This window comes from Chiloscyllium plagiosum, chromosome 28 (assembly GCF_004010195.1).
Source record: "Chiloscyllium plagiosum isolate BGI_BamShark_2017 chromosome 28, ASM401019v2, whole genome shotgun sequence".
Classification (NCBI taxonomy): domain Eukaryota; kingdom Metazoa; phylum Chordata; class Chondrichthyes; order Orectolobiformes; family Hemiscylliidae; genus Chiloscyllium; species Chiloscyllium plagiosum.
Window position 1 is genome coordinate 5678809 of NC_057737.1, and position 8872 is coordinate 5687680.

Below are 8872 nucleotides of genomic sequence, written 5' to 3' on the forward strand. Positions count from 1 at the left end.
TGTTGGATTTGTCCTGCTTTCTATGTACAAAACTTTGCTGGGCAATTTTGTACATGGTTGGGTAGTTGTCAGCATTGTAACTGTATTCTTAAAAACTTGGCTACAGGAGCAGCAAGTTCTGGAGCACAAGTCTTCACTGGAATGTTTTCAGAGCCCATTGCCTATGCAGTATCCAGCGTCTCCAACTGTTTCCTGATATCACAAAGTGAATCAAATTGGCTCAACACTGCTATCTGTAATGATAAGAGGCCACTGGAGGAGTGCAAGATGGATTATCTACCTTGCACTTCTGGCTGAATATTATTGCAAATCCTTCAACCTTATCTTTTGCATTGATGTGATGGACCTTCCATCATTGAGGATGAGGATATTTGTGTAGCCTCCTCCTCCAGTGAGTTGTTTAATTGTCCACTGCCATTCATGATTGGATATGGCACACGACAGAGCTTAGATCTCATCCATTAGTTGTGGGCATACTTCAATCTATCACTTGCTGCTTATACTATTTGGCATGTAAGTAGTCCTGTTTGGTAGCTTCATCAGATTGACATTTCATTTTACAGAATGCATGGTGCTACTCTGGCATGTCATCCTGCACTCTCAATTGAACTAGGGTTGATTTCCCGAATTAGTGAGTGATAGTCAAGTAGGGGATATGCTGGACTATGAGGTTGTAAATTGTGCTGGAATACAATTCTGCTGCTGTTGATGGTCCACTGCACCTCGTGGATGCCCAGTCTTGAGTGCTAGATCTGTTCAAAGTCTGTCCCATTTAAAAAGGTGATTGTGTCACCCAACACAATATGAAGGTGTGAAGCAGTAATGCTAACCACAGACCCACTGTACCACCCACAGAACCAACAACTCATTATTTTTTTTCATATAAATATTGCATTCCTATAACCTCTCTGTGATCAGTCAATACAGATCAAAGATCAAATCTGGTACCATCAGTTGATAACTCTGTATATAATATATATATTATAAGTGAAGATAATTGAACCTTGCTCAAGAGTGTTTAAGTATGCTGCAGTTTTTATCTTTGTCAGGTGGTGGTGCAGTTGTCTTGTTTTTGGAGGGAGAGGCAAGCTGAAATAGCCTCTCTGCCACAAATTGAAAAATCTGTCTCAAAAAGCAACCATTTATATGGCATAGTAACAGGATGTTCATGGTTAAGCAGGTGTGTATGTTCCACAAGCCTCTTCGAACCCCTCTATTCCTTTATCTCAAATGTACTAATCCAGCCACCCTTTAAAAGCACCTATACCCCAACTGTTCCCTGTGGCAGCAAGTGCCACACTATCACAACTCTTCATGAATAGTTTTCTGTAGAATTCCTTATTTAACTTATCGATAACTATTTTACATTTATGGTCCCTAGTTTTGGATTCCTCACAAATAGAAACTTTTTTAAAACATCTGTCCTAACAAATAGTTTGTTTTATAAAAGATCCCTTAGTTTTGTCTTTTTTTTGTTCCAGAGAAAAGAAGTCCAGCCTATAGTGCTTTTTTTAAAGTAAGTATGACCTTATTTCTGGCACAGTTCTTGTAATTTTTAAAACACATTTATGATTGTCTCTTATGTAATTGTTGTAATAATTGAGATCAGACTGGAACAGAATGGTCTAACCAAGAATCCATATTGATTTAACATGGTATATACAAATCACTTAGCAACTGTTGGAAAGATCTTCCGATGGAGAAACACAATGTCTGTTTCTCCTCTGTGATATCCAAGACAAGAAACTTATTGATTCAGTAATTGCATTCAATGACTCATTGTATCAGAAGTTTTCCCAGGTCTGTGTTAATTTAGTTGAACATAGCCAGGTCAGCAGGTGAGGTGCTACAGGACAGCCTAGGTTCTTGTTTCTGGTTGTTGTCCAGCAAACCCCGCCTGATCTGAATGTATGTGATCTGTATTTGTACTTATTCTCTCATGGGACTTAGACAGCACTGTCTGGCCAACATTTTGTGATGGTCCCTAGTTGCCTTGAAAAGGTTGTGCTGAGCTGCCTTCTTGAACCACTGAAGTTCACCCGCTATTGATTGACCCACAATGTCCTTATGGAGAAAATTCCAGGATTTTGACCCAACAACTGTGAAGGAACAGTGATATATTTTCAAGTCAGGATGGAGTGGCTTGGAGAGGAACATGCAGGTATTGGTGTTCCCATGTATTTGCTGCCTATGCCCTAGATGGAAGTGGTTGTAGGTTTGGATGCAGTAAGCGAAGGATCTTCTTTGTAGAAAGGGCAGTGAAAATCTTTTTCAACAACACCAATAGTTATATAATAACTAATGTAATAAAATATCCTAACGTACTTCATGGGAACAATAATAAAGCAACACTATACCACAGACCATGGTGGAAGGAGGAAGCCTCTGAGAGAGAGATGGGGTGACAAGGCAACTGAAAATTGCCACATTGAAATTGAGGTAAACATTTGTTGGGTAATGATATGGAGGGACTATAGATTCAGAATACCAAAGAAATTGACATTCTTAAAACACTAATGTGAATGCAGTACAATTGTAAGTGCTGAATTTTGAATGAGACATTAGCTCATTGGGTCCTGTCCGACAGATGTATAGTCTTATGCTAATGGTCACTTAACAACCTTTTCTGTCTTGGGATTCTGTTTTACAGACGCAGAAGTCAGTGTCACAAAAAAAGACAGCCCAGCTACTGCGAGACTCTATTGAAATCCTTTCCATGGTAGAAGTTCTTAGGAATCTGATGGAGTTTCCGAATAATGTTTCTGGTTTAAAAATGAGAGGTGGACTGTGTCCAATCTGCAAAGATTTAAATACAAGTTAACCACAATGAAAACTCAACATCTACCATCAATCAATTATTGTCAGTAATTTGGCTTTGTCAACAGAAAATTCAGTGGATACAAGAAGACATTACATTTCATTTCCAAGTCCTTAGGCCACAGAATTTATTTTTACCCCTTTAAAAAAGTTTCACAGCAGCTCTGTTGAGACATGTCTTTTTGTTTTGTGAGATTCTGTGTGTAGGATTAAAGAAACACAGTTTTAATTCCAGATAATAGTCTGTGTTAATTAGTTATACAGTCATAGTCATAGAGATGTACAGCATGGAAACAGACCCTTCGGTCCAACCCGTCCTTGCCGACCAGATATCCCAACCCAATCTAGTCCCACCTGCCATGCCATCTGTTTAAAGAATAAGTGTCGTACATAATAAGCCATTACTAGAGTTCATTAAAGAAGCCTGATGAACATTTCTTTTATTCTGGATAACAGTACAAGACAGAAGCAATTGATCATTTTGGTAATTGAATCAAACATTTCCATTAATGGTGCAATTGGTGGAAAAGTGGGGCTTGATTATCAGTGCTTACTTCCTGTCAATTATAAAGTGTTACAGCAGTGACTACACAAGTATGTTTTGGCTACCAAGTGCTATATAATATAATGAAATTACAACACATGAAATATAAGTTCTTTATTAGCAGCTAAATAGCTTCCCCCAACCAAGATCCTGTAAAAGTGATAATGGTGATATTGGTATAAAAGTGATACAGGATTTAAGAAACAAGCAGCTGTTGTTACTGTAGAAAGTTTCCACAGTGAGAACTCAGGTGAGTCAAATGAATTTCCTCATTTGTAACTGAAATCCATTGTCCCAATGCTACTGAGTATAATTATTAATTAAGGAATTTAGTGATTGTTGCAGTTATTGGAATAGTTCAAAAGGTAGCCAATCAGATCTGCTCTATCTTTTAGATCCAAATTCCTGCCGTTTCTTCACATTACTTGGATGGGGAGTGAGGTTTGTCGGTGTAATTAAGGGATTTGGCACTCACCCCTGAACCGTAAAATGTGTGTTACCCCTGATGTTACAGATGCTTACTGATAAATCAATTGTTAAATAGACTGGACAGTATGGGCCCTGATCCTATGGACCAAAGTTCTAACATTTAACGCAGAGTCTGAGAGAGTTTGACTACTACATTTGGGCTTGGAATCTGTTAATAAGGAAGTTGGGTAAGGAGAGGTTGGGGGAGTTTAGAGGGAGAAATTTGAGTTCTTGTTGTGATCTCCAGTTAAAAAGGAACATTTGTGAACATTAGGTCAAAACAGGAATCTGTTCAATTTCAGTGACCAGGCTAAGCTGAGAAGCAAACTCAGCTGTTTTTTCCAGTAACCACCATTTCAAAATAAGGAATGCTTGCCTGTTTTAAACTTGATGAACATGTTACATCTAAATTTGCAGAAAATGAATTTGCATGAACTTGACAAGTTATCATTTCCTGCAGGACCAGGAATTTAGTTTTTAGCCTAAACTTGTTCCACTGCTGATGTGGTCCACTGTAAATTTCTGTGTACTTGGAACTGATGATTATCATGTTGCTCAGAGATCAGAATCTTGCACAATTCAAATACAGTATTCAAACGTTCAATTGTTGTTAGCTCCCATAAGATGATAATTGATATTGGAAATTATTAGGATTCTTCCCTGATATTCAGAACCTCTTAACCGTTAGCACCTGTCATATCAACAGGAATTCATGTATTTTTTCATTGTGAAAAAGCTGCATCTGGTCTCTTGGGGAAAGTATCTGTGCATTTTGGGATTAGCAAGGCATAGGTCAGGGTTCCTATTCAATCCATCTAAAACAGAAGATTCACTTAATAAATCTCATTGACTGCCAAATTAAAAATAAGGATAGTCTCTTCCTAGTGATAATCAAAAGCAAAAGAAAATTAAAAATAATGTTATTGGATGGAAAATTTCTCAATTGTGCTTAATAGCATTCCTGGGTATAAAAACATGAAAAAGGGAAAAAAGAAATAAGGATATGCTTGTGGTGCAGTGGTAGTGTCTATACCTCCAAGCCAGGAGGCCCTAGTTCAACTCCCATCTGCTCCAGAGGAGTACCACCACATTTCTGAACAGGTTAATTAGAAAATATCTATATCACAGAAGAATGTCCTTATGGCACTGCAGCCATTCCTTACCCCTGAGCCAGTTCAAATCCTACCTGAGCCAGATGTGTATCATATCAAGACTGAATAGGTTGATTAAAGTATCATCTTTTCATGCCCAGTTATCCAGCAATGCTCTCAATGCCTTTAGATACTGATGATACAGTGCTTTATTTCTCAAACCAACCCCACTTTCATTTTGCACTTTCCCACTCACCCTACCAATTCCAGTCTCACTTTTGGTGTCTTGTATTGTTCATAATGGGTTTTGCATGTAAATTCCTAATTGGCTGCATAATGTGATTACCAGTGATGGTTAATAGTTTAAAAAAAAAGTTGAAATAGCTCAGTTGGAAGAGCATAATTCTGAAGATCTAAAAGGTCCTGGGGGATTTGGTGGCGGGAGGGGAGTGCTCGTGTTGTGCAGTGGTAGTATCCCTACCTCTGAACCAAAAAGGCCAGAGTTCTGATCTCTGCTGTAGAAGAGTGTCATTTCATCTCATAGCAGAAAACATCTCTGATTAGAAAAATGAAACATACAACATTGCAGCACAGTAGAGACCCTTCGGCCCTCGAAGTTGTGCCAACCTGTGAAATCGATCTGAAGCCCATCTAACCTACACTATTCCATTTTCCTCCATATGTTTATCCAATGGCCATTTAAATGCCCTTAAAGTTGGCGAGTCTATTAGTGTTGCAGACAAGGCATTCCATGCTCCTACTACTGAATAAAGAAACTACCTCTGACATCTATCCTGTATCTATTACCTCTCAATTTAAAGCTATGTCCCCTTATGCTCACCATCACCATCCAAGGAGAAAAAGGCTCTCACTGTCCACCCTATCTAACCCTCTGATTATCTTATATGTTTCAATTAAATCACCTCTTAACCTTCTTCCCTCTAGAGAAAACAGCCTCAAGTGCCACAACCTTTCTTCATAAAACCTTGTCTCCATACCAGGCAACATCCTGGTAAATCTCCTCTGCACACTTTCCAATGCTTCCACACCCTTCCTATAATGTGGTGACCAGAACTGTACGCAATACTCCAAGTACAGCTGCACCAGAGTTTTGTGCAGCTGCTGCATGACGTTGTGGCTCCGAAACTCAATCCCTCTACCAATAAAAGCTAACACACTGTACGCCTTCTTAACAACCTTATCAACCTGAGTGGCAACTTTCAGGGATCTATGTACATGGACACTGAGATCTCTCTGCTCATCCACACTACCAAGAATCTTACATTTAGTCCAACACACTCTGTTCCTGTTGCTCCTTCCAAATCACCTCTCACATTTCTGCATTTAACTCCATTTGCCACCTCTTAGCCCATCTCTGCAGCTTGTCTAGGTCGCTCTGTAACCTGCAACATCTTTCGGCACTATCCACAACTCCACTGACCTTAGTGTCATCCGCAAATTCACTAACGCAGCCTTCTACGCCCTCATCCAGGTCATTTATAAAAATGACGAACAGCAGTAGACTCAAAACAGATCAGTGTGGTACACCACTAGTAACTGAACTCCAGGATGACCAATCAGTCTTCTTTCGGCCAGCTAATTTCTGATCTAAACTGCTAAATCACCCTCAATCTCATGCATCCATATTTTGTGCAATAGCCTACTGTGGGGAACCTTATCAAACGCCTTACTGAAATCCATATACACCACATCAACTGCTTTTTCCTCATCCACCTGTTTGGGCATGTTCTCAAAGAATTCTAAGGTTTGTCAGGCACAACCTACCCTTCACAAAACAGTGTTGACTATCCCTAATCAACTTTTCTAGATGCTTATAAATCCTATCTCTTATAACCTTTTCCAACACTTTACCCACAACCGAAGTAAGGCTCACAGGTCCATAATTTCCAGGGCTGTGTCTACTCCCCTTCTTGAACATGGGGACAACACTTACTATCCTCCAGTCTTCTGGCACTATTCCTGTAGACAATGACAACATAAAGACACAAAACCAAAGGCTCTGCAATCTCCTTCCTGGCTTCCCAGAGAATCCTAGGATAAATTCCATCCAGCCCAGGGGACACGTCTATTTTCATTTTCCAGAATTGCTAAAACTTCCTCTTTGTGAACCTCAATCCTATCTTGTCTAATACCCTCTATGTCCGTATTCTCCTCCACAACATTGTCTTTTTCCAGTGTGCATACTGACAAAAAATATTCATTTAGCCCTTCCCCATCTCCTCACACCACACACAACTTCCACAACTATCCTTGATTGATCCTAATGTTACCGTAGTCATTCTTTTATTCCTTATATAACTATAGAACGCTCTAGGGTTTTCCTTGATCAAATGACTTCTCATGTCCCCTCCTGGCTCTTCTTAGCTCTCTCCTTGAGTCTTTCCTGGCTAACCTGTAACTCTCAAGTGTCCTAACTAAGCCTTCATGTCTCATCCTAACATCAGCCGCCTCCTTCCTCTTGACAAGAGATTCTTTAGTAAACCACAGCATCCTCTCTCGACCACTTCCTCCCTGCCTAATTGCATCATAATTGTCTTTCCTCCACCTATAACTCTTGCCCTACGGTATATACCAATCCTTTTCTGTCGTTTAAGTAACATAACTGAATTGTGGTCACTAAGGTTGATTAGGAAAATATCATAATGCAGAATAGCTACAGTTGTGGCAGAATGGAAATATCCCAACATCTGAGCCAAGAGGCCTGGACCCAAGTTTCTTGACCCCTGCTCAAGAAATGTGTCATAACACATTTGAAGTATCATCTATAATGCAGAATAATAGAGATTAAGAAGAATGGGAGAGAAGGGGAGAAAAATTACTGAGTAGAAAGAATATGACACCAAGTTTTGCTTTCAATAGCTACTTATTGGAGTAAGTAGGGAAATCTCAGTAGGAGGTGGGCAGCAGCACAGTGTGGAGGTTCTGCAAAAGAACGAGTTTGAATAGATGGCTTGACAATTTGATTTAAAATAAAATCATCATGATAAAATTTGTAAAATCTCAATAGCTTTCAAAATGTTTTATAAAAAAATGCATTGAACTGAAGGAAAATTTCTGTTTTCTGTTTTTCAGCGGCAGCAGCAACTCGAAGGGCGGGAGCTTGCACCAGGGGCCTGCGGTGAGTCACTGATTTGAGCCTTTAAAACTTACCACGAGCGCTGGAGTCCTCTATTTCTGTTTTTCAGCGGCAGCAAAAACTTGAACGGTGGGAGCTTGCACCAGGGGCCTGCCGGGACTGATGAGTCACTGATATGAGTCTTTACAACATACCGCGAGCGCGGGAGTCCTCCATTTCTGTCTTTCAACGGCAGCGGCAGCTGCAACTCGAAGGGCAGGAGCTTGCCAGGAGCGGTGAGTAACTCATTTGTACTTTTAAATTTGAAGTCAGAGAGCAGAGGTTTCTGGGAAGGGAGGGACTTTATTATTTTTATTTCTGTCCTGCTATATAAGTTAGTGTCCTCTCAACCCGAGACCCTACCTTTGCAGGGTCTTCCACCCAACCACCTCCTCTAACCTTAAAGACCAGGGATAGTGTCTCTTTTTTACTTTGTGACTTGGACTAGCAGGGATGGCAGTGCAGGGAGAGAAATGTTCCTCCTGTATGATGTTTGAGATCAGAGACGCCAATAGTGTCCCATCCAAATACATCTGCAGGCAATGCACCCAACTCTCGCTCCTCCAAGGATTAGGGAACTGGAGCGGGAGCTGGATGAACTTCGGATCATGCGGGAGGCAGAGGCTGTGATCGATCGGAGTTACAGGGAAGTAGTTACTCCTAGCTGAAAATGTGTTGCGGGAAAAGCGCAGGTCAGGCAGCATCCAAGGAGCAGGAGAATCGACGTTTTGGGCATGAGCCCTTCTTCAGGAATGAGGAGAGTGTGCCAAGCAGGCTAAGATAAAAGGTAGGGAGGAGGGACTTGGGGGAGGGGCG

At 40.5% G+C, this 8872-nt stretch overlaps 1 long non-coding RNA gene across 3 annotated transcripts in view; it reads left to right on the plus strand.

Moving 5' to 3' along the window:
• The window catches only part of LOC122563903, an 87859-nt gene that overhangs the window by 26369 nt on the left and 52618 nt on the right, over positions 1 to 8872 (plus strand). For 2 of the 3 annotated variants that reach the window (XR_006315770.1, XR_006315771.1), the window contains exons 2-3: positions 1482 to 1516; positions 8014 to 8292. This is a non-coding gene — a long non-coding RNA (uncharacterized LOC122563903). Of the gene's footprint in view, positions 1 to 1049; positions 1181 to 1481; positions 1517 to 2650; positions 3009 to 8013; positions 8293 to 8872 lie in introns of those variants that run through there. The other variant, XR_006315772.1, reaches the window with a different exon arrangement.